The following is a 27,203-nucleotide window of genomic DNA, read 5'->3' as shown; positions in this document are numbered from 1 at the left end:
TTTTATAGTTGACATTCTGATTTTTATGTACTAACATACTGTTTTCTAAGATCACTTTTAGTTCTGTGTTCTATGTTCTAAGATGCCTTCTAGCTCTTTCTCTGAGTGTTTTCTGTGTCAGTGAAATAGTTTTATAGTAGCAAAAATGCACTGATGTTCATACCTATGTAGTGAGCCTAAATAATTTATGGGGAGGTATTTATCTTTATTATCCACAAACATCTATTGATCTTCCACTTTGCAGGGCTCTGTGCTAGACATTGGAGTCTTAAAAAAAGTTCTTTTCCTTATAAGGCTTACAGTCTATTTGGAGAGTCAGTTCATGTGTATGAAATGATATATAATAGCTCACATTTGTGTAATGCTTTAAGCATTGCAGAGCACTTTTTATACATTTGATCTTCACATCAAACCTGTGAGTCAGATACTATTCAGTCATTCAATCAATAAGCTTTTATATAGTACTTACTATATGTACCAGGTATTGTGCTAAGGACTAGGATATAAAAAAAAGGGAAAAAACAAATCTTGTCATTAAGGAGCTTACATTCTAATAGAGGAAATCACACAGCATGGTAAACCCTCTCCTTCCCATCCCCCCCATGGTGTCCCAAAACTTTAGTATTCATGTTTAATAAAAAAGGAAAGAAACAAATATTTATCAAGTGTCTAATATATGCCAAACACTGTGCTAGGCAGTTTACAAATATTTCATTTAATCCTTATGACAACCCTGTGAGGTAAGGACTATTATTCCAGTTTTACAGCTGAGGAAACAGGAAAACAGAGATTAAGGAATTTGCCCAAGATCACACACTTAGTAAATGTCTGAGGCTAAATTGAATTCAAATCTTCCTGACCCATCTAGGCAACCTTTTTATATTCTACCACTTAGCTGCCTTTGTAACAACTTAAAACTCTTAGGGTTTAAGTAAGACTTTTAGAGTGCCCTTTTTATATACACATAAAAGTCAGTACATACACAATAAGATTGTGATTAGGTGAAAGGGAAAGCCAAGAGCACTGGGAAAGGTCTGTAAGTAGTGGTGCTTTGTTGAATGGCCTTAGAAGAAGCCAAGGATTCCTCAAAGCCCAGGTGAAGAGAGAAGACTTTCCAGGAATGGGAAGTAGTCATTGAAAAGATACTGAGAGAGAAGATGGAATACTCTGTGTGAGGAACAATGCAAAACAATAAGGCCATTGTGGCTTGACCATAGACTATGTGGAGAGAAATAATATATTAAAATACCAGAAGCATGAAAAGGGGACCAGTTATGGAAAAGTTTAAATGCCAAAGAGTAGAGTTTGTATTTGTAAGAATAATAGTCATTGGAATTTATTGAGAAGAATGACACAGTCTGATTTATGACAGATTTGTGGAGAATAGATTGGAGTGGAAATAAAACGTAGAGATTCCAGTTAGAAAGCTTTTGCTATTATTCATATAAGAAGGGATGAAGTCAAGGATGATACTTAGGTTATGAATTTGGGTGATTGGAAGGAGAACTGTGCCCTTTAAGGGTGATAAGGTAATTTGAAAGAGGAGTGGATTTGGAAGGAAAAAGTTAGCAGCCAAAGTAGAATTTTGTGAGGATTTCCCAGTGAATAAGGAGACACAATCATATTGAAAGGCAGAATGGATAAGGCCTCAAGCATTTATTAAACATTAACTATGAGTCAGGCACTGTGCAGAGAAGGAATCAGGATATAGGGAGATTTTGGAGATTAGAAACAGTAAAGATGATTGTGAGGGGAAACTGGACCAAACAGGAGTGTATAGTGTTAGGGGTACAAGTAGAATTGGCCTGGGCAAGCAGAAGAACTACCTCATTAGAACCTGGAGTAAAGGAGATAGTGTAGGATAATGTCAGAATCAAGTGAAATAGAAGGGAGAGAAGAGAGTTCTCAACAAATAACCTTAATTTTAAAAATATACTTATCCCTATTTTAATGAAGTGATGAAAATGAGGTTTTTAAAGGTTGTTCTTAGTTTGTGACTTATAGTGAAATTCATACCATAGTGGAATTCAAACCCATGTCTTTATGACTTAAACCTAATGCTCTTTCTACTATACAAGCTGGTTACAAAAAATGTAGAAGATATTTTATAAAGGAATTAGGGAAAACTCCCTGCAAGATCATCTTGAGAACAATACTTTTAAGGAATTAAGTAATGCAAAAATAGGAGAGAAGACTTTTTGGGTAGAGGTGACTGTGTAAGCAAAGATGGGAACAATCATTGGCATGTTTAAAGAACAATGACCAGGAGGCCCATTTTGGCTGAGGTGAAGGATTGCTCTGTAGTAATAATAGGAAATTGGTTGGGTGCAAGTGTTATGTGGAGTCTTCAACGAACACCTAAGGAGATATTCCAAAGTCCCTATCCTTTATTCTTCATATTTTAAGTATATTGCTCTCTCTGAGGCCCTTCATTCACCAGGAAACATATATTAATGGATGGATGAGGAAATGAAAAAGCATTTGTTAAACACTTTCTATATGCCAACCACTGGAAATGTAAATATAAAAGAGACAATTCCTGATCTTCAAGGAATTTACAGCTTATAGGAGGAGTAGTAATCAGGCATAGGTAAAGTCAGGAAAGGTCAGTGGAATTATAGGTCAATTGATTGTTGATGTTGATATTGATATTTCCTTTCTAGATGTTAATGTTATTTAATAGTAATTATTGTTCTCAAAGAACAAATGGCAAATTACTTCAGTATCTTTTCCAAGAAAACCTCAAAATGGGGACTTGAAGAGTTGCATATGACTGAAATGATTGAACATTCTTCTCAGGGCAGAGCAGATACATTGTGTATGCCAGTAAACATAATATGAAAAAGTTTGGCAAGTCTTATTAGATAGGAGTGAACAAGCTGCTTTGATAGTTTGTATTAGGGAGAGATCGTTTCTTGTTAAGGTTGGGAAATGCTTTTTGAAAAATAGGTTTACTTAAACATTTTTTATGTGTCTGGTGAAGCCTGTGTACCCTTTTTAGAATGTTTTAAAATAATTGAAGGAAATGCCAAATTTCAGTGACAGGAAAAAAGTTCACAAATTCTTTGAAATCTTTCTATCTTATGAGAATAAATCTTAGGAGAGCCCCTGTCCTATGGTATCCCTGACAAGTGATTATCTTCTATGTCTTCCTATAATTACAGGAGCTAAGATCTGAAGAAAGTCTTTTCTTTTTGTAGTCAGTTCTAGATTGCTGCTATTGCTGTTGCTTTCTCTTCTTGCTGAACTCACATCTGCTTCATGTCTTCTGATCCTTGTTCTGAAATTTATGCTCTGGGTCTGAGTAGTAGGAATAGAAATACTCTTTTATCTGATGATTCTTCTGAATTTGAAAATAGCTATTGTAGACACCCAAATTTATTCTTGAATTTGAAAGTCAATTTCCCAAATACAGATTTGGACACCTCCCAAGAAAGAAAGCTGAAGATTATAGGGGACAGAAAGCTCAGTGTGACCTGAGGCAAAAAAATAACTAGTGGTCTAAAATTAGGCAACAACTAGAAAAGTCTCCGGGTCCAAAATGGAGATAATTCTATGATTCTGTGCCCTGGTTAGCCTCTGGTGGAATTCTGTCTTTAGTTGTTAGGTACTACATTTTATTTAGGAAAGATGTACACAAGCTGAAGTATATCCAGAAGACATTAATCTGGGTGATGATAGAGCTATTTCCTTGGGAGTATTTAGGCTTCAGAAGACAAAATTTGGAGTATTAGGTCATTTTCTTTCAAGTATTCTCATGTCAAAGAGAAAGATTAGACTTGTTCTAGTTGTTACCAGGAGAGAAATATAGGAATACTGGGTTAAAATTACAAGGAGATTAGACTTGAAATAAGGAAAAGTTTCTTCATAATCAAAGCTGTATTAGAGTAAAATGGCCTGCCTGTGGAAGTGAAGGCTTTTCTTCCATTGGAGGTCTGAAATCAAAGGTGCAATGATAAGTTGTTGAGATTTTGCAGAAGGGATTTTTGGTTAGGTCTGATTTGGGATAGATAGCCTTTGAGGCTTTTTTCTAAGTCTTAGACTGTATAGATTCCTTTAAGCTAGAGATCATTAATTGCTTCAACTGATTGTTAATGTGGAATGAATTGTTACCAACTCTAGAGCTTGCCAGTATTCTTAAAATGTGTTCCCTTGACCTGAAAAAATACTTAAGATGGGATAGGAGTAGGTAGATGGTACTGGAATTATCCCTTCTAATTCTGGACCTGTGGCTGTTACCAGTATCATTGAAGATAATTGTAGCTTTTTTACTTTGGTGTGACACTAGATACATAAAAGTGTCTTAGCCAATAAATCCCCCGGTCTTGCTCCTTAGTGCAGTAAAGAGCACCATGCTCTTCCAATTACCCACTTTACTAATTTTGATCACAGGGTATAGTTATTTGTGAGAGGCCATTTCAGTCTCCTTTACATCTAGATTTGTTCATTTTAGCTTCTTCTGGAAGACTTTGATGTGCAAATAACTCTGAAAATGCATGATGTTTTGTTGAAAATAAACACTCAGGATTGAAAAGGAGAGTAGAGACACCCAGCACAGAGATAGAAATACAGTCAGGGATTTCCCCACCCAAGAATTTAATTTATTTTTACTTTAATACAAGACTGCCACAAAGAGCAAATTGAAGAAATATTGGCCCCCTAGCTACTTGCTTTCATTCATACTCTGTTTTATAAGGAAATGCTATTGAATATAAAAATGAAGGGAATAAATCCTGAGCAGTCATTTAAAATTTATTAACCCAAGTTGGCACCAGCCTAGATATATGAGGGAAAATAGATTTAATATAGGAAACGCAAAATTTGGACCAGAAGATGAAAACCATTTTCAGTAATTGAAAGGGAGAAAAATGGGAGAAATGACTTAAAAACAAAACAGAGAATCTGGAAACAGTACAAGGTGGTAGAAAGCCATTGGAATTAAATTACAGTGATCGCTTGCCATATAGATTGACTATTATGTTGCATTTACCTGTAACTCTGTGTAGTGTTAGGTTTATACCATGCCAGACTTGAATATCCCTTTATGAATATGCTTTTACTGTTGATGTAGAGCAAATAGAGTGATTGTGTAAAACATTTTTTAAAAATTCTTTTTTCTATTCCCAATAATCACATTCAGAAGTACAATATTAAAAGGAAATACTGTCTGTAGAATATGTACAAAATTCTTAGAGGGAATGGGCTTCTGTTGTTTAAGCCAATCCCAATATTTATGTTTTGTGTCACTATCATATATTCAATTTCCCCATGTTCAAAACCTTAGTATTGTCATTGATCCTTCCCTCTCTCTCATTTCTTACTTTAAATCTATTATGGAGTCCTTTCCTATGCCAGGGAGCAGATCAGATACTCAGCTTTAAAACTCCCTGAAACTATGTGTCCTCATCTTCTTTTTACCAATTCCTCCTTCCTCCCCTCCCCCCCTCCGCTTTTGCCCTGTCTTCCAAACAGAATATCAGTGATTGTAACTGTATTCATAGATGCTCAACTACTCAGCTTTGTACTCCTTGGGATCATGTGTTCTCATCTTCATTATGGACTCCTCCCAACCCCCATACCCATCTCTTGTTGTAATCAAATAAGCACTATTATTGTATCTGGAAAGAGCTTGCCAATGGGCTTTTCTATTCTCACCACACCTGTGACTTCTCAGATAAAATACTTTTCCTTGGCTATCATTCACCTCTACTTATTGGCTTCTCTGAATTATAATGTAAAGGCAGGGATCATTTTGTTTTTCTATATATATCCCTAATAGTTAGCATAGTGCTTGGCACATGATTAACACATAATAAATGCTCAAAATGGAAAGTTTGATAATCATGGTATTAAGTTCCCCCCTCATAATATCACTTTACCAGATGCTGTACTTTTATGAAACCTATTAGTCATGTATGTGCCATAGTGGAGGTCAAAGAATTAGGATCAGACAAAAGAAGTGACTTGCTTAAGATTCAAATTCATTTCTTCCTATTTCACATCTGATATGTCTTTACCTTCCACCAAGCTGTTGAGGGGATATGGAGAAAGCATAGGTGGGAATGCCTTTATTTGACATTTTTAAGTAATGTTGAACATAGTAAATGATGCTAATTTTAATTTCCTTTTGGCTTTTTTTTTTTTTCAAGAAATGAATATTAAAGAATAAAGAATGTGTGTGAGTATTAATTCCTCTTTTTGGTAACTTATTAGTAAAAAGCATGAATATTAAAATGTCACTATGAATTGTTACTTTTCCCTTTTTATTTTCTTCTTAATTAGTGTGTGCTTCATTATTAACATAGCAATGGTTCCTACATGTACAGTCAGCCCGAAATGGTGAGATAATGTTATTTTTATATGCTTACTAAGTTCATTATAATTCTCATGTACATAGGTTAAAAAAAAAAAAGACAACATATCCATGTATTGTAAAAATTTAACGAAGTGTTTGAGCCTATTAGATTAGGAAAATATCTGGCAAGATGCTTCTTTTGCAAACAGCCTTTGTCCAAAGCCTTCTGTATATTATCAGAATGAAAAATGACAGCACTTTGTCATCTGTTCAAATTGATATTGCACTCTTTGCCGTGACAGCTGAAAAGGCCCACAGGTGTCATATAAGGAGGTGACCATGTTGTCATATTTCATTTCGGCATCCCTCTGCAAAGCCATAATTACCTAATTAGGTTGTTAATTAGGAGATTAGCATTTCAGTATATTGATAGAATGCTCTTTGTTGGCATGAGGCTACATACCAATTTTTGTGGGTTCTAATTTATAATTGTTGCATCTTTTGGACTTATTTGCAGAAGATTTTGGTTTGGGGTGAGCTGGCTTTTAGAGAAGTACTTTGTTTTTAAGATTATGAAGGCTTGATTATTGCATTGATATTTCAACTTTTTAAAAAATGAGCAGAATTAAAGGGGTGGTCTCTTTCCCCAAATGGCAGTAAAAGCCAGGCATTGGTGTAACATGTATCCTCATTATCATAGAAAACAAAACGAAGCCAGCTACTTGTCTTCTGTTTCACAAAATCATTGAGTAAAGTCTTTTTTAAACCTTTAAAACATATAGAAATGGATGCTAGTATTTCTCCTATCACTTCAGTTATCATTATTATCCTTAACTGGTATGTGGGACTTTGAAACTTGGAGTTCAGTACTTCCCCTCTCTAAATTTTCAATTTCCTCATTTGTAAAATGGAATAATACTTTTTTCATTAAATATCTAAGGTGTTTTTCATGAGGAAGATCCCACAGAGACTTTAAGTTCAAAAATACTCCCAAATACCTTCTGTATATAAGGTATTGTACTATATGCTAGATTAGAAATGAGTTTATTTATTTTTATTTTATTTTTTGCTGAGGCAGTTGGGGTTAAGTGACTTGCCCGGGTCATACAGCTAGGAAGTGTTAAGTGTCTGAGGCCAGATTTGAAATCAGGTCCTCTTAACTTTAGGGCTGGTGCTTGATCCACTGAGCCAACTAGCTGCTCCCCTACTTAGAGTTTATTTTAAAAGCTACAAAAAATTAGACTTAGGTTGAGCTGCAAAATGGGGTGACAGAGTGAAAAACCCTTTGGACTTGTAGCCAAAAGACCTGGGTTCAAGTTTGGTTCCAGCAATTAATAACAATTGTGTGGACCTGAACTAATCACCTCACTTTTCAGCCTCATTGTTTTGTTGTTCAATATGGATACAATGATCCTTGTATTCTAAACCTAATATAAAGGTGTTGTTTTTAAAAAAAAAAAAAAGGCAGTTTTCAAATGTTTTGTTCTAACAATGTCTGAATAATTACCACATATGATAAACAATAATTACAATTTAATGTGTATAAAAATAACGGTATACAGTGTGGCATAGTGGATAGAGGACCAAGCTATAAGGAAGAACTGGATTCAAGTCTTGATTCTGATGAATTTTGGCTTATATGAACCTGTGCAAGTCACTTAACCACCTCTTAGTGTCTCAATTTTCTTTTAAGATAATAGAGCAAATACTGATCTGCATTGATTTAGAAGGAATGCCTTATCAGGATTCGATATGCTAATGAAATCTCATGATAGCTGTTTAGTTTTGTTGTATGCTGACATTTTACTAAAGACTTAAAAACATTCTATAATATCCTTCTCTTAGATGCATGATTTATAGTGTGGTGGTGACATTGGCTCAAATGTATCTTCCCCAGGTCTGTGATGACCAATGTGTTCTACAGGTCCTGCTGAACTGGAAAATCTTTGGGAGTTGAATAGCAACTGATTGTGTACTTTTCATAGGAAGATCAACCCAAGTAAGTGCTAAGAGACTCATCACTAGATGATTGGCTACCAGGGAATGAAAGACTGGTTTTGAATATAGTAAGTCTTCTACAGAACATGATGTGGAAGGGTTAAATTGCAAATTCTTAGCTGGATATTTTGGTATTTTCAGAAAGAAGAAACTAATATAAATATTTTAAATGTCTTAAAATAGTAAATATAAGCTAGCAACTTCAGAATGGATTAGGCTTCTATCTAGTAGGCTTATGCTTCATATCTTTGTGTTTTATCTTTTGGCCACTTGATAGTTGTTTTGTTTATTAACTCTATTTAATCGAATCACATTCTACAAACCTTTGTTAACTGGCTACTGTTTTGAGGGACTTTACTATTGGAGATTATTTTTAAAAAAATTATGCTGATACAAACTTTTCAGGAATTTGGAATGGTAAATGAATTATCCAGTATATTTCAGTTACTTGCCCATTGTGAGCCTTTTGGTAATAAGATTTTGTAATAAGATTCTCTACAATATATATATTTTAAGAATGGTAAGAGTGGTATCCATCTTTTCAGTAATTCAGTATTCTCATTAGCGTTTGCATTTTAAAAATACCTGTATTGTAGAATCATAGGATCATAGATTAAAGACTGTAGTGGCCATCAAGTCTAGTCCCTTCATTCAACAGATGAGAAAATTGAGCCATAAAGAAGTTTAAGTGACTTGCCCAGGATTATACTACTAATAAGTGTCTGAGGCGGGATTTGAATTCATCTACTCTCATCTATTCTCATCTACTCTGTATATGCTTACTTGTTTGTTTCCCCTATTAGAATATAAATTTCTTGCAGACAAAGATTATTTGCCTTTCTTTTTATCCCCAATGTGTAGCACAGTGCCTGGTGCCTGGTATATAAATGCTTGTGGCCTTTTACCTCATGTAAAAAACAAACAAAAAAACAAAACCAAACAAAAAAACTAGTATGGGAAAAACTGGCTAATGTGATTGCTGAGCCATTGTCAGTGGAAAATTTTAAGGGGAATTGTCATACCACTGGAGAAGAGCAAATATGCCATTGTTTTTATTAAAAAGAAGTGTGGAGCTCTAAGCTACAGGTGAATGAGTCTGTAATTCTTGGCAAAACTCTAGACTTGTGATCATTTAGGAGGAAATGACAATTATAAAGAACCTGTTCAAGGACAGATCTTGTCAAGTCAACCTTATTTTCTTTTTTAATGCCAGAAAAACTAGGCTGATTGGATCAGGGGACTTTCCCACAGAAAGTTTCTGTAGATTTCACTATTTGACAGTCTCCTGATACCCTTGTGGAGAAGATGGAGAAGTATGGGACAGATAGTTATGTGTATTTAGAACAGGTCGAATGATCAGGCACAAAAAATAGTCACCAGTGATTCAGTGTCATCTTGGAAGTAGTTCTCTAATGTAATACCCCATGGACTGACCATGACTCTGTCGTGGCTGATATTTTAGTTAGGATTTGAATTGCTTTGAATAATGGCATTGATGACATTATTGTCAGCTTTGTAGATGATATGAAACCAGAAGTGGTAATTGATATGGTGGATAACACAATAAGGACAATTTTTTTTTTTTAATGTTGACAGACCAACTTAGAGACTGAAATTTTAAGATGCAATTTAATGAAGATAGAACTAGTTCCTAGATTTGTATTTGGGCAACAAAGTCAATAGAGCTAGGTATGTGCAGTAAATAGAGTGCTAGGTCTGGAGTCTGAATGACTTGTTATTTCCAAGGTCAAATGTGGCCTAAGGCATTTTATTAGCTGTGTGACACAGAGTAAATCACTTAACTTTATTTGCCTCGGTTTCTTCATATATAAAATGAACTGGACAAACTACTCTAGTATCTTTGCCAAGAAAACCATAATTGGGTCACAAAGAGTTGGACATGATTGAACAACAGACTTGTATTTAAAGGATCATTTGGGGACAATGTGACTAGACAAGAGTTTGTACAAAAAAGATCTAGAAATTTTAGTGGATGACAAACTTTGCATGGCTCAATATTGTGATATGTCAGTCATGAAAACTAGCATTGCATTTAAAAATGCATTAAAAAGCTGCATTAAGAGAAGCTGAATCTTCCAGTTCTTTGGCATGGTCAGGTGACATTAGGGTTACCCTGTGTTCAGTTCTAAGGGTTAGAAGAAGGTTATTTATATGTTCAACCATTTCCAGAAAAGGGTGACATCTAAGATGGAGAAAGTAATGGAGATTGTCACATGAAGATGACTTGAAGGAGGTGGGAATATTTTACTTAAAAAAGAGAATTACTCTTTAAAATACTGAAGATAGGGGCAGCTAGGTGGTGCAGTGGATAGAGCACCAGCATTGAATTCAGGAGGACCCAAGTTCAAATCTGGTCTCAGACACTTAACATTTCCTAGCTGTGTGATCCTGGGCAAGTCACTTAACCCCAGCCTGGGGGGAGTGGGGGAAATACTTGAAGACAGCTTTCATTTGGAAGTGGGAATTAGATTTTCCCTTCTTGGCTTTAGGGCAGAACTAGCAATAGTACTTGAAGTTGCAGAAAGGTGGATTTGGTTTAATAAATCCTCACAATAAGCTTTTTCTCAGCACAATCCTTTTTTATTTCAAAGTTGAATGAATATAACGATTGTAGCTTTCTCACCCATTAATGAGGAATTCTAGGACCCCAGAAACTTTTTTTTTCTGTACTTATTTCCACGTTTATCATGCTGCACAAGAAAAATCAGATCAAAAAGGAAAAAAATTAGAATGAAAACAAAAAGCAAGCAAACAACAATGATGTGATCCATACTCAAGTCCCCTCAGTCCTCTTTTATTAGAATTGTCCTGAATCAACTCATTGTTGAAAAGAACCACAAGACACATTTCTTTTACATGTACTATTTTTACTATAACTTTGTCTTTGTTCATACTCTTTACCATGCTTTCTACCACTTTCTATTTCATCTTCCAAAGCATGTTGCCCTTCTGTCACCCCTAGTCATTAATATTCAATCTCTCTTTTTCTACTGGTACTTTCTTACTGCCTATCATCATGCCCATGTCTCCCCCATTTTTAAAAATTCTCACTTGATCCATCCATCCCCATTAGTTTTCACCCTATATCTCTTTTCCTTTTCATGATGAAACTCTCTGAAAACAATATAATTAGTACCTTTACTTTCTTCCCTTCACCCTTAAGTTTTTGCAATTTGGTTTCCAGCCTCATCGTTCAAATGAAACAGCTCACTCCAAAGTTACCAATGATCTCTTAATTGCCAAATAGATTGACTTTTTCTCATTCTTCTTGACTTCTCTATAGGTTTATACACTGTTGGTTACCCTCTTCTGCCTAATACTGTTCTCTAGGTTTTTGTCACATTAATTCTCTACTTATTCTCTTTCTACCTATTTGCCTGATTCTTTTTCAATATCCTTTGCTAGATCTTCATCTAAGTGGGTGCCTTCCAATACTGTATTGGGCCTCATTTCCCTCTGTGCTTTATATACTTGGTGATTTCCTCAGCACCCATGGATTAAATTAGTATCTTTATGCAGATGATTTTTCAATCTCTTTATCCAGCCCTCACCTCCCTTCTAATCTCTAGTCTTCCATTTCCTATTCTTTAATTTAGCATCTTAAACTGGATATTCTGTAGACATCTTAAACTCAATATGTCCAGAACAATTCATTATTATTTCCCCCAAATCTTCTTTTCTTCTTTATTTTGTTATTACTGTTGAGGACATCACAATCCTTTGTCACTTGGGCTTATAACACAATGTTGTTAATTCCTCATTCGTTTTCACCTCCTATATCAAATCCATTGCCAAATTCTATTGTTCCTATCTTTGTAATATCTCTCCTGACATTGCTATCACTCTAGTGCAGTCTCTCATAACCTTTTGCCTATACTGTTGCAATAGCTTTCCGAATGCCTTAAGTCTCTCCTCATTCCAGTCCATTTTTCATTCAACTGTCAAATTGATTTTCCTAAAGTGTAACTCTGACCTTGTCACACATTTCCTACCTTCACTCTCCCCCAAATTTAATAAATTACAATGGTTCCCTGTCATCTTCAGAATCACATATTTCTTGTTTAGCATTTAAAACTGGGTTTTCTTCATGGCCTGGATCGTTCTAATCTTTTCACTCTTCTTACATCTTATATGTTTCACTCCATCAATTACCCAGATAAAATGATGCCAGCCTTACTATTTTTACATACAGAAAAATCTAGACTTGGCATTTTCATTGACTGCCCCAGTAAAAGAGAATTCTGCAGATTGTTCCCTGCCCAAAGACTCTGTCCTTCTTCAACCCTATTTCCAAACCTCTGTGGTCCTAGCTAAAATACCATCTTTTAAGGAAACCTTTCCCAAGCCCCCTTAATGCTAGTTCCTTCCCTCTGTTGATTGTCTCCAATTTATTGTCTTTATAGCTTTTTTCAATATAATTGCTTTCTTTTTGCCTTTCTCCCTTCCCCTTTCTCCTCACTTAGGTTGTGAGCTCCTTCATGGTAGGAATTCTTTTTTTTTTTTTTTTTTTTTTTTTTTTTTGGCTTTTCTTTGCATCCCCAGTGCTTAGCACTTTGGCACGTGATAGATACTTACTATTTTTTTGTTAACTTAATTTGACTCTGTCTGAAAGGCCTTCATTTTTGTCCATCACTCTAGTCATTTATAAACATAAATCTCAGAGGATTGCTTTATTGTATGCTTGCTGGCAGGCTGATGCTCATATCCATCCCCCTCGATGCCTCTCTGCTTGCTCCTTCTCCTTTTTTGGAACCTCTTCCAGATCATGCCCTCTAATCATAGGTGTCCCTCAAGGATCTCTCTTAGTCCTTGTTTTCTTCTCCCTCTATACTGTTTCACTTGAAGATGTCATCAGTTCCAGTGAGACACAGATGATTTTCAAATCTATCTATTCTGTTCCATTTTCTCTGCTGATCTCCAGTCTCAAATTTCCAACTGTTTTTCTGACATTTGAAACTTCATGCTCAGTATGTTCAACAATGAATTCATTATCTTTTCCCCTAAATTCTACATAGTACTTTTTTTTGTTTTGGATAATGTTTTCAAGGCATATTCCCCACAGTGAAATTATTGAATCAAAGGGGATGGTTATTTTTGTAATTTTTACTGCCTAACTTGATATTGTTCTCCAAAAATATTGTATAGGTTTGCATTTTCATCAACAGTGAATTATTGCATCTGTTTTTCAATAATCTCCCTAGCATTGCATTTTGTTGCTTTTACTTATTTTCGCCAATTTTATGAGTGTGAGGTGATATCTATAAAATTGTTTCTCTTTGCTTATTATAAGTGATGTTTTTAATTTTTCAAATGTTTTAATAATTGATGTTCCCTCTCTGAGAGTTGTATTCATATCCTTTGTGACTTTTTAGCCACTATAATTAACATTAACATTAACATTAAAATACCAAATTGGGAAAATGTATTTAGCAAGAATTACAGATAAAAACTTAATCTTTCAACTGCTTTCCAATTTTCTCTATCTAGGAAGAAGTCTTTACCCAAGAAATTGGTGACCTTGGGGATACTTGTTTACTGTTTTCATTTGCTTTTGGGCTTACATGGTCTGTTACATTGATCACATTTTCATCTTTCCTTTCCTTTCTTTTCCCTCTTACCTTTCCCTCTCCTTCCCCTTTGTCTTTCCCATTTCCTTTCTTTTTCATGGTTGGGTATGTATAGAGTATCAAGAATCATAAAGTTTTAAGTATTTATAAAAAGTCCACTATGAAAGCAGCTGCAGCTTAGATAGCAGCCTCAGTTGCTACAGTTGAAGTGGTAGAGCAAATTATTGGAGAATCTGATAATTTTTTTTTAAAATTTTTATTTTTATCTTTTTTTCACTTAATAGTATTTTATTTTTTTCAATTACATGTAAAGATAGTTTGAAACATTCACTTTTTAAAAAAAAATATTTTAATAGTTTTTACTTACCAGATTTATGCATGGGTAATTTTACAACATTAACAATTGCCAAATCTTTTGTTCTAATTTTTCCCCTTTTTGCCCCCCCCCCCAGATGGCAGGTTGACCAATACATGTTAAATATGTTAGAGTATAAATTAAACATAATATATGTATACATGTCCAAATAGTTGTTTTGCTGTACAAAAAGAATCGGACTTTGAAATAGTGTACAATTAGCCTGTGAAGGAAATCCAAAATGCAGGTGGACAAAATTAGAGGGATTGGTAATTCTATGTATTAGTTCATAATCATCTCCTAGAATTCTTTTGCTGGGTATAGCTGGTTCAGTTCATTACTGCTCTTTTGGAACTGATTTGGTTCATTTCATTGTTGAAAATGGCCACATCCATCAGAATTGATCATCATACAATATTGTTGTTGAAGTATACAACCATCTCCTGGTCCTGCTCACTTCACTCAGCATCAGTTCATGTATTTCTCTCCAGGCCTTTCTGAAATCATCCTGTTGGTCATTTCTTACAGAACAATAATATTTCATAATATTCATATACTACAATTTATTCAGCCAATCTCCAATTGATGGGCATCCACGTAGTTTCCAGTTTCTGGCCACCACAAAGAGGGCTGCCACAAACATTTTGGCACATACATGTCCCTTTCCGCTCTTTAGTATTTCTTTGGGATACAAACCCAGTAGCAACACTGCTGGGTCAAAGGATATGCAGTTTGATAACTTTTTGAGCATAGTTCCAAATTGCTCTCCAGAATGGCTGGATATATTCACAATTCCACCAACGATGTATCAGTGTCCCTGTTTTCTCACATCCCCTCCAACATTCTGCATTATTTTCCCTGTCATTCTAGCCAATTTGACAGGTGTGTAGTGGTATCTCAGAGTTGTCTTAATTTGCATTTCTCTGATTAATAATGACTTGGAGCATCTTTCCATATGACTAGAAATAGTTTCAATTTCTTCATTTGAGAGATGTCTGTTCATATCCTTTGACCATTTGTTAATTGGAGATTGGCTTGATTTCTTATAAATTAGAGTCAATTCTCTATATCTTTTGGAAATGAGGCCTTTATCTGACTCTTTGACTGTAAAAATGTTTTCCCAGTTTATTGTTTCCCTTCTAATCTTATCTGCATTAGTTTTGTTTGTACAAAAACTTTTCAACTTGATATAATCAAAATTTTCTACTTTGTGATCAGTAATGATCTCTAGTTCTTCTTTGGTCATAAATTCATTCCTCTTCCACAGGTATGAGAGATAAACTATCCTATGTTCCTCTAATTTATTTATAATCTCATTTTTTATTCCTAGGTCATGAACCCATTTTGACCTGACCTTGGTGTACGGCATTAAGTGTGGGTCAGTGCCTAGTTTCTGCCATATTAATTTCCAATTTTCCCAGCAATTTTTGTCAAACATTGAGTTCTTATCCCAAAGGCTGAGGTCCTTGGGTCTGTCAATACTAGGTTATTAGAGTTATTGATTATTTTGTCCTTTGGACCTAACCTATTCCACTGATCAACTAGTCTATTTCTTAGCCAATACCAAATGGTTTTGGTAACCGCTGCTTTGTAATATAATTTTAGATCTGGTACAGCTAGGCCACCTTCATTTGAGGTTTTTTTCCATTAATTCTCTTGAAATTCTTGACCTTTTGTTTTTATTTTTTCTAGCTCATATTTTTTGGGAGTCTGATTGGTATAGCGCTAAATAAATAGATTAGTTTAGGTAGTATTGTCATCTTTATTATATTTGCTTGCCCTATCCAAGAGCATTTAAAATTTTTCCAATTGGTTAGATCAGACTTAATTTGTGTGGAAAGTGTTATGTTTTGCTCAAATAGTTTCTGATTTTCCCTTAGCAGATAGATTCCTAAATATTTTATACTATCGGTAGTTACTTTAAATGGAATTTCTCTTTGTAACTCTAACTGTTGGGTTTTCTTAATAACATATAAGAATGCTGATGATTTATGTGGGTTTATTTTGTATCCTGCAACTTTACTAAAGATGTGGATTATTTCTAATAGCTTTTTAATTGAATGTTTGGAGTTCTCTATGTATACCATCATATCATCAGCAAAGAGTGATAATTTGGTTTCCTCATTACCTACTCTAATTTCTTTAATCTCTTTCTCTACTCTTATTGCCAAAGCTAGCATTTCTAATACAATATTGAATAGTAATGGTGATAGTGGACAACCTTGTTTCACCCCTGATCTTAATGGGAATGGTTTACAATCTTTCCCCATTACATATGATGTTATTGATGGTTTTAAATAGATGCTACTGATTATATTAAGGAAAAGTCCATTTATTCCTATACTCTCAAGTGTTTTTAATAGAAATGGATGTTGGATTTTATCAAATGCTTTTTCTGCATCTATTGAGATGATTTTTGTTAATTTGGTTATTAATATGGCCAATTATACTGATAGTTTTCCCAATATTGAACCAGTCCGAAACATTCACTTTTGTAAAACTCTTGAGTTCCAAATTTTTTTGTCCTTCCCCTTCCCCTAGATAACAAGCATTCTGGCATAGGTTATACCCGTAAAGTCATTTAAAATATATTTCCATATTAGTCATGTTGTGAAAGAAAAATTAAAACAAAAGGAATAAACCACTAGAAAGAAAAAAACAACCAAAAAAAGTGAAAATAGTTGCTTCAATCCACATTTAGTCTTCATAGTGTGTTTTGTTTTGTTTTTTTCTGGATGCAGATGGCATTTTCCAACCCAAGTCTATTGGAATTTCAACATTCATTTTTATATTTGATGATGTCAGTATACAGGTTGGAATTGCTGAGGGTGGGAAGAACTATGTGAGAAAGTATGTTTTGGGAGAAAGACTGAAGATTTATAGCTTATGTAAAAACTTTATACTTTTAAACAATGAACGCTTTGTTAACCTCGACAATGGCAGGTACCCAACAATATCATACAATTGACTTCATTTTAAGATATAGAAAAAGACTTAAACATATGAAGATAATCCTTGAGTGGGTTGTTTTGTGCCCAGTCAGACTCCTGACTTTTCAGAGCTAGGATCAGAATTTATAAAAAACAAGCAGAAAAAAACCAAACAAACAATAATTACTAACAGGCTAATGAAAAAGGAAAAGAGAAATAAACAACAGAAATCAAATTGATAGTGACATATAATTTCATCTAGTATTTAAACCATTATAAATTATTTGTTGCAACAGAGAGACCAGAAGAACCCAGAAAAAGTACCTTAGTCAGCAGTCATTGACTTGGCAAAACAGATTGTTAAAGGAAATACTGGATTAGGAAAAAACTCATCTTTAAAATCGTTTGTTTTTTACATTCTAGCATTTAATTTTCAAAATACATTTAAAGATAGTTTTCAACATTCACCTTTGCAAAACCTTTTTTTCCAAATTTCTTCTCCCTTCCTTTCCCCACCCCCTCCTCCAGACAGTAAGTAATCTTTGTTGAATTTGTGCAATTCTTCCATACATATTTCTACATGTATCATGCTGCACAAAAAATAAAATAAAATAAAATCAGATCAAAAAGGAAAAGAACGTGAGAAAGAAAACACAAAGCAAGCAAACAACAACAAAAAAAGAGCGAAAATACTGTAGTGCTCCACATTCAGCCCTCACACTCTAGATATAAACAAAATTAATGCAGACAGGATTAGAAGGGAAGCAATAAACTGGGAAATGAAAATTAAGACAACTCTGAGATACCACTATATACCTTTCAGATTGTCTAAGATGATAGGAAAAGATAATGATGATTGTTGGAGGGGATGTGGGAATACCCAGACACTGATACATTGTTGGTGAAGTTGTGAATGCATCCAACCATTCTGGATAGCAGTTTGGAACTTTGCTCAAAAGGTTATCAAACTGTGCATACCCTTTGATCCAGCAGTTGTTGCTACTGGGCTTACATCCCAAAGAGATCTTAAAGGAGGGAAAGGGACCCACATGTGCAAAAATGTTTATGGCAGCTCTTTTTGTAGTGGCAAGGACCTGGAAACTATGTGGATACCCATCAGCTGGAGAATGACTGAATAAGATATGGTATATGAGTGTTATGGAATATTATCCTATAAGAAATGATCAGTAGGATGATTTCAGAGAGGCCTTGAGAGACTTATATGAACTGAGGCTAAGTGAAATGAGCAGAACGAGGAGATCTTTCTACATGGCAACAAGATTATGTGATGATTAATTCTGATGGATATGATTCTTCTCAACAATGAGATGATTTAAACCAGTTCCAGAGATCTTGTGATGACTGCACCCACAGAGAGGAAGACTATGGGAATTGAATGTGGATCACAACAGAGTATTCTCACTTGTTTTGCTGTTGTTTGCTTGAATTTTATTTTATTTCTCATTTCTTTTTCATTTTTGATCTGATTTTTCTTGTGCAGCAAGATAATTGTATAAATATATATGCGCATATTGGATTTACATATGCTTAACATATATTGGATTACTTGCCATCTGGGGTAGAGGATGGAGGGAAGGAGGGGGAATTGGAACGCAAGGTTTTTCAAATGTCAATGTTGAAAAATTATCCTTGCATATGTTTTAAAAATAAAAAGGTTCAATAAAGGAATCCTGCTGATTGTTTCTTATAGAACAATAATATTCCATAACATACATATACCTTAACTTATTCAGCCATTCTCCAATTGAAGGGCAACCACTCAATTTCCAGTTCCTTGCCACTACAAAAAAAGCTGCTACAAACATTTTTTGCAAATGTGGGTCCTTTTCCCTTTTTGTGATCTCTTTGGGATATAGACCCAATAGAGACACTGCTGAATCAAAGGGCATGCACAGTTAGTTCCAAACTGCTCTCCAGAATGGTTGGATCAGTTCACAACTTCACCAACAATGTATTAGTGTCCCAGTTTTCCCACATCTTCTCCAACATTTATCATCTTTTCCTGTCATCTTAGCCAATCTGAGAGGTGTATAGTAGTGCCTCAGAGTTGTCTTAATTTGTGTTTCTCTGATTAGTAGTTCATCTTTAAAATCTTATGAATAATATTGTCATATAGAATAGTGGGCAAAATCAATTTTAAGAAAATCTGACAAATTATCCAACTAAAAAAGATTTTCCCAAGACTATTCAAGGAAGGAAATGGAAACAGGACTATAAATAGAAGTCATTATTATAAGACATTTTCTACATCAAGGATAATAGAACTATCACAATTTATTATTTCATTAATCAATTATTTCATAGTCACTGAGATGCTTACATAAGTAAAAATGATACGTAAGAGAACAAAGATGGAAAAAATTGCTGGATTGGCTTACTTTAGCACTTTTTCCATCTTGGATCAAGAAGAATTCCATGTTAAAGAAGATAGAGTTGTGAGGATATTAAAGGTTTGACATAAGATATTTGAAGGAGGGAAAGATACAAAAGTATAGAAAAAAGTTTGAACTTTATTAATTCTGAAAAATGGTGACCAAAAAAATCCAACTACTATACTGTAAGCCTTTTTGTCTTTCTTTGCAAAATTTTTATGGAGATCAATCTATCCATGAATTGAAGACATTCTCAATAAATACATTACTAAGGAAAAAGTAAGATTTTATAAATTATGTTCAATGGATTGTTACCATTTTACAGTTGACAGAAAGGTAGATATAGGATTAAGATCTGATTGTGCTTACTTATTTCTTGGTGATTACAAAAAAAATTGACCTAGAATATCAAATTACTGCTTTATAAGATATTTTACAACAGCATTTCTCCCATATATAGAACTAAATAACTTAAAATTCTTTAAAAGATATAACAACAGATATAATCCTATTCAGTGATCTTTGGTAATAAACATCAAGTGAGACATAAAACAAGGGAATATGTGTTTAAATCCTTAAAATTAATCATTGTGGTGGATGAAATACAGCACAGAGTATAGATGAGAAGATATTTCTTGTGGATAATGAGTTCTCTAAGAAACTACTTTTTGTAAATGATACCTCAGCCTTTTAAAAGAGAGTTGTAATCACTTGAAGGAGGTTGACCTCTCTACACAGTCAAGGCCAGCTTGTTCAGATTTCAACATGTACCTGAATGTATACTTTGTAAGGAATCTTTTAATTTAAAAGTTTTTTTTATGTTTTGTTATGGATATTATATATGTATAAATAGTTAACTATATTTCATTATGACTCTTTTCCTTTTCAACTATTTTTTTTTTTCATTCTGAGAAGAGGCCCATGAAGGGGAAAAAAAAAAAGATTAAGAACTTTAAGGCTTGTCCAATAGTATGTGTATCTGGGACAGACAGTACTAAATATAGTACTCATACAGTAATATGTATATCTGGGACAGACAGTACTAATTTGATTGTGAATTGGTCCCAGAATTGAAAAGGAGAAGGTAATGCACTAGACTGCTTTTGCAAAACTGCAGAATACTTTTACTGACCCATAAACTTGTCATAATATCAAAAGCCAATATTTTCAATATTTTTTTTTCATATTGCTGTATTGCAGCAAGACCTGAAATACCACTGTTTCTAGAGAATTGAAGATGAATATCATTTAGAGGGTAGCATAAAGATGTATTGAGAACACCATATACCAAGATAAGATCAAAATGGGTCCATGACTTAGGCATCAAGAATGAGATAATAAATAGATTAGAGAAACAGAGAATAGTCTACCTCTCAGACCTGTGGAGGAGGAAGGAATTTATGACCAGAGGAGAACTAGAGATCATTATTGATCACAAAATAGAAGATTTTGATTACATCAAACTAAAAAGTTTCTTTACAAACAATACTAATGCAAACAAGATTAGAAGGGAAGTAACAAATTGGGAAAATATTTTTAAAGTTAAAGGTTCTGATAAAGGTCTCATTTCCAAAATATATAGAGAACTGACCCTAATTTATAAGAAATCAAACCATTCTCCAGTTGATAAATGGTCAAAGGATATGAACAGACAATTCTCAGATGATGAAATTGAAACTATATCCATTCATATGAAAGAGTGTTCCAAATCACAACTGATCAGAGAAATGCAAATTAAGACAACTCTGAGATACCACTACACACCTGTCAGATTGGCTAAGATGACAGGAACAAATAATGATGAATGTTGGAGGGGATGTGGGAAAACTGGGACACTGATACATTGTTGGTGGAGTTGTGAAAGAATCCAGCCATTCTGGAGAGCAATTTGGAACTATGCCCAAAAAGTTATCAAACTGTGCATACCCTTTGATCCAGCATTGCTGCTATTGGGCTTATATCCCAAAGAAATACTAAAGAGCGGAAAGGGACATGTATGTGCCAAAATGTTTGTGGCAGCTCTTTTTGTTGTAGCTAGAAACTGGAAGATGAATAGATGTCCATCAATTGGAGAATGGTTGGGTAAATTATGGTATATGAAGGTTATGGAATATTATTGCTCTGTAAGAAATGACCAGCAGGAGGAATACAGAGAGGCTTGGAGAGACTTACATCAACTGATGCTGAGTGAAATGAATAGAACCAAAAGATTGCTGTACACTTCAATGTTGTATGAAGATGTATTCTGATGGAAGTGGATATCTTCAACATAAAGAAGATCTAACTCACTTCCAGTTGATCAATGATGGACAGAAATAATTACACCCAGAGAAGGAACACTGGGAAGTGAATGTAAATTGTTAGCACTACTGTCTATCTACCCAGGTTACTTTTACCTTCGGAATCTAATACTTAATGTGCAACAAGAAAATGGTATTTACACACATATATTGTATCTAGGTTATATTGTAACACATGTAAAATGTATGGGATTGCCTGTCATCGGGGAGAGGGACCAGAGGGAGGGAGGGGATAATTTGGAAAAATGAATACAAGGGATAATATTATAAAAAAAAAAAATTTACTCATGCATATATACTGTGAAAAAAATTATAAATTAAAAAATAATAAATAAAATTTTAAAAAAAAAGATGTATGGAGAAACTGCAACCTAGAACTAATGAGGAACTATGAAGACACAGGAGTAAGGAATTTCATCAGTGAATGGTACATTAGGGAAGATAGGCTTTTTATAATTTGAGAATGAGGAATGCCAGATGAATTGCCAGAATGCTTCCCCAATACTTTTTTTATTATTTTTTTTTAATTTTTGTTGCTTCTTTTGAGATTCTTGACTTACAAGATGAATTTTTTTATTATTGTCTAATTTTATAATGTGTTGTCCTTGAGGTTAAATAATCAAATCTGTAAGTTAATTTAGATAGCAGTCTCATTTTTATTTTATTAGTCTGGCCTAAACTACCAACTGTGAATATCTCTAATTTTGTCTTTTACTTCTACAAAGAGGGTTTTGTAGTTTTATTCAATCAGAAAGTATGTAAGCCTTCATTATAACTTCATAGACTTTATTTCCTAGGTTTGTTTATTTTTTGTTTTAATTGTTTATTCTGAGTAAAATGTCTTTTTCTTTACTCCTGCTTAGTTTTGTTAATATGTATACAGGAAAATAGATAATTTTTGAGGTTTCACTTTATATTCTTTTACTTTTTTAAATTATGAATTATTTTGATTAATGACATTAAGTATTTACAATCTCTAACTCCAAATATGTTAGTAGATATACCTCTTGAGGTATGCATATTTCTTAATTTTCTTGCTTTATTACTATTGCTATCATTTCTATAACTATATCACATTACAACAAGGACAGTGGAAAATCCTTGCTTTTTTACTCTTCACTTTATTGGAGACACTTCTAGTATTTCTACGTTTTTAACTAATGTTAATTTTTACTTTTAGATACACTCCTTATCATATTAAGAAAATATTTATTCCTTTTATTTATTCATGTTGAAAAACATGGAGCAATATAAGTTAGACTAATAGAAATAGTTAGATTTGGTACTGATTGTTCAGACTTTCTCACCAAAGTAGTTATTAATGATTTGATGATGAGTTAGAGATCTTTGATGGAGTAACCTAGATCATTTCTGATTTATTGGCTCTAAGATCTTTAATATTTCTTGTAAATGTTATGAATAAATGTGTAGATGATAAGATCATCAAAATATCAAGTCACCCAAACCTGTCTTGGATAATTGACATACTAAATTAAAGAATTATGATTCAAATTAGTCTTGACAGGCTTGAACATTGGGCCTAAATTTAAGAGAAGAAAATTTAATAAGAATAAATGTAAAATCTAATACTTGGGTTAAAAAAAATCAATTTTCCAAGTGAAAAAATGTGGAGGTATTGCTAGGTATCTATTACTTGAAAAAGATTTAATAGTTTTTATTAAATTGTAAGTTCAGTATGTGTCCAGAGAATGTTATGACAAACATAGAAGCTAACATAACTTCATAGTCTTGCATTGAAACAGACATAGGAACTAGAGATATCAATGGGAGAAACCTAACTTTATACTGCCTTGATAATTCTTACATTTAGAGTATCTTTTTTAGTTCTGAGCACTGCATTTGTTTCTGAAGGACATTGATAAGACAGTATCTTGAGTAAGACTATCAGGATAGTGAAGTCTGAAAGTTCATGCCATATAAGGTTTGACTAAAGCAAGTAGGGATGTTTAACCTTTGAAGTGAAGACATGCAGGAGTAGTGGATAGACACCATAGTAACTCTCTTCAAATATTAGAAGGACTATCTTGTAGAGAAGGGATTCAACTTATTCAATTAGGCCCCACAGGGCAGAATTTAGAATAATGGGTAAAAGTTGCAAAGAGACAAATTTAGACTTGATATGATGTAAAACTTTGTATTTGGAGATTTCCATAATTGGATTGAGCTTCCTTTAGAAGTAGTTATTTTCTTTATTGGAGATTTTCAGTAAAAGACTGCATGATGATTAGGTGAAAGATGCATGAAGACTTACCAAGTGTATTGTCTTGGGTTTTCTCATTCTTTGTTTAGATTGGACTTGATTGTCTACCTAAGTCCCTTCTGACTCAGAATTCTCTAATATTACTTGTAAAGGAAATATGAATACATGTTTTAAGTGTCAAGATTCCTAGGCAGTAGCCAGTCCTAGTACACTGATTGTTAATGATTTGAAGTTGGACTACAGTGTGAAAAGGTAAAAAAAAAAAAAAAAAAAAAAAAAAAAATCACAGGTTTTCTCATATGTTGTCTAGATTATATTTGATAGTCCCTAAGTCCCTTCTGATTCTGAAATTCTCTAACATTACTTGTTTTAAGTACCCTTTACAGCTAACATTCTATTCTAGAACCATGATTTCAAACTTAGAAAGAATTAAAACCAGGAAACCTGGGCTATATTAACTTTGCAAATCACACTTGACTTTATCCATGTTCAGTTGTATTTTTTAAAATTTTGTTAAATATTTCTTAATTATATTTTAATCTGGTTCTGTCTTTTAAGGTTTGCTAAGGGCCTGGGCACACTTCTGTTCTAGTGTTCTGTGTCCCAAGGTCCCTTTTATATTTAACTTCTATGACTAAGTTTCTTTTTAATTATGAATTTATGATTTATGTAAACACAAGACTTCTTAATATAAAAAACAAGGCTTAATTTTTGCTACTGTGGTCTTATCTTGATTTGTAAAGGAAATATGAATACATGTTTTAAGTGTCAAGATTCCTAGGCAGTAGCCAGTCCTTAAGTATATTGATTGTTAATGAATGGCTTGAAGTCGGGGTACAGTGTGAAAAGGTAAAAAAAAAAAAAAATAAAGTCTCACATCTGCTGTTACATGTTGTTAACTCCCTTAGCAGCCATTAAATCATTTCAAGTACAATAATAGTGTGGGAGGTAAATTAACTAACCATTAACAATCTTATAAATACACAATTAACATGCCAACATTTATATGACACATTGATGGGGCAGCAGTAATTTTTGATTGGGAGTTTGCAGCCCTTTTGGAGCCTCCGGCTGTTGCTTATTTAAACAAGGTCTCCCAGATTACAGGTGAAGAGTGATTTGGTACTATCATGTAAATGGTAAAATGCATGTGGACACCGAAGGGAATGTGCTTTCAAATAACCATGATATGTAAAAATTTCAAGTCATGTTACTGTTTAATTCTAGGTAGTAGATAGTTAGCTTTGGTAAATATTTGCTTACCTCGTATTTGAAGAGAATAAGTCTGATATTTATTTTTAAATTTTCTCCTAATGATTTCAGTATTTTGATAGTAATAGCAACATTCAGTCACTCTCTTATGGTTATAGCTTTGGGCTCAGTTTTTGTTTTTCCATTTCCCTTTACTTTTGCATCCAATTAATTTGATTTTATCTCCACAGTGTTTCACATTTTCTTTACTTATGCTTTCCTTCACCACAATACTTCAGGGTCTCATCACCACTCACATGGACTATTGTAGCATTCTCCTTATTGAGAGGCAATGTGATTTAGTAGAAAAATTTTGGATTGATTTATAGTCATAGGACTTGAATTCAAATTTGGTCTCTGTTCCTTATTATGACCCTCATGGAATTGTCACTGATGACTTCTAAATTTCTTTCGTCTTTGAATCCTAAGAACAAATGATACCTCGGTATCCATTTTCTCCCTTGTCCAATTCATCCTTCATAAAGCTGTCAAAATAATCTTCCCAGTAATCCTTGCATCTCTTCTTGAAAATTGTAATGTTTTTCTGGTGCTTTTAGATTGAAGTATCAATTCATTCAGAAAAACATTTGATGACCTTCCATAATTTGATCCTGAAAATCCTTTTCAGATTTTTTTCAAATTTCTTCCCCCATATTAATTAATATAGTCCTCTGAAAAAATGTCCCGGATTTGAAATTAATGGACTCCATTTCAAATTCTGAATATTTCACTTCTTGCCTTTGGGATGTGGGATAACCTACTTATTCTTTTTCAGACTTCATGTTCCTTTTCTATAAAATGACAGTTTCTCAGGTCACTTCCAGTTTGAAACTATGTTCTCTGTAACTTTGCTAGATTGCATTCCTTATTGTTCACTGAATTCTCTTTGTTGTTTCTTGCATTTGCGTGTTTTCTCATGTATCATATTGGCTTGAAATGCTCTACTTCCCCATATCCTGATAATTTTAATTGAAAAAAAACATCAACTTTCTAGAAGTCTATCTTACTTAGGTGTTCCATTTTCCATTATGTCTTTTTTGATTCTTTGATGGCACTTTAGATTTCTCCCCCGAAGTTGAGATAATCTGTTTTATATTATTGTTATCTGCACATCTGGTTTATTTTATCTAATTAGATCATAAATTCCATGAGGGCAAATGCCATATTTTATTCCTCTTTGTATTCCTCAGAGCATCTGACACAGGATAAAGGCTCAGATTTGTTGAATTCATATGTTTTGGTAATTGACTTTATAGTAGTAACTCCTTGAACTATGAAGATATCTGTGCTGTATTGTTATTATTTTTATTTGGTCTAGATTTATTCTTCCATTAGTGTGGGGAATTCCCATTGTTGGAACTCTTCTCCCACTGTTGGAACTCTTCATCTGTTCAGATGAGCCTCTCATCTGCTACTTAGTCTTAGTTATTTGGAACACTGAGAATTTAAGTGATTGGCTCAGGGTTATGTAGATATGTATATCAGAGCCCAAGTTTTCTAGGTTTCAAAGTGGCTCACATTATTCCATTTACTTGCCTTTCAAATGAATTAGAATTATTTAAGTTATTTAAATACATTGAAGCAGCCTAGTCTTAATTATTTTTAAGTCACCATATATTTATTGTTTCTTGTCAGTGAAGGTCTTTAAGCAGAAGCTGAATAAGTATAGGAATATTGGAGAGGAAATTTTTATTGGGTTCAGATTATTCTGTATGACTTATAATGTTCTTTCCAACACTATCTCTGTTATTGTTAATAGAACCTAGTGCTTGTTAAATTCAGCTCTTCTCTCTGCCTTTAATCAAGAAACCTACCATGAGAAAAATAATCTGGTACTTTTGTCTCATATCTAAATAGGCAATGCATACAAAA

The 27,203-nt window shown here is 33.7% G+C and overlaps 1 protein-coding gene across 9 annotated transcripts in view; it reads left to right on the top strand.

Moving 5' to 3' along the window:
* MAPKAP1 (MAPK associated protein 1) overlaps positions 1 to 27,203 on the top strand; it is a 332,422-nt gene that overhangs the window by 5,093 nt on the left and 300,126 nt on the right. For 4 of the 9 annotated variants that reach the window (XM_074293097.1, XM_074293099.1, XM_074293098.1 and 1 more), the window contains exons 2-3: positions 6,150 to 6,178; positions 8,193 to 8,294. The exons of 2 other annotated variants lie outside the window; for them this stretch is intronic. The gene's annotated coding sequence lies outside the window, so the exon portion shown is untranslated. Of the gene's footprint in view, positions 1 to 6,149; positions 6,179 to 6,321; positions 6,340 to 8,192; positions 8,295 to 27,203 lie in introns of those variants that run through there. 3 more of the 9 variants (XM_074293096.1, XM_074293091.1, XM_074293094.1) reach the window with 2 other exon arrangements.

Source organism: Sminthopsis crassicaudata, chromosome 2, assembly GCF_048593235.1.
Source record: "Sminthopsis crassicaudata isolate SCR6 chromosome 2, ASM4859323v1, whole genome shotgun sequence".
Lineage (NCBI taxonomy): Eukaryota > Metazoa > Chordata > Mammalia > Dasyuromorphia > Dasyuridae > Sminthopsis > Sminthopsis crassicaudata.
Note: the sequence above shows the minus strand (reverse complement) of the source record. Positions and strands in the feature narration are given on the sequence as shown.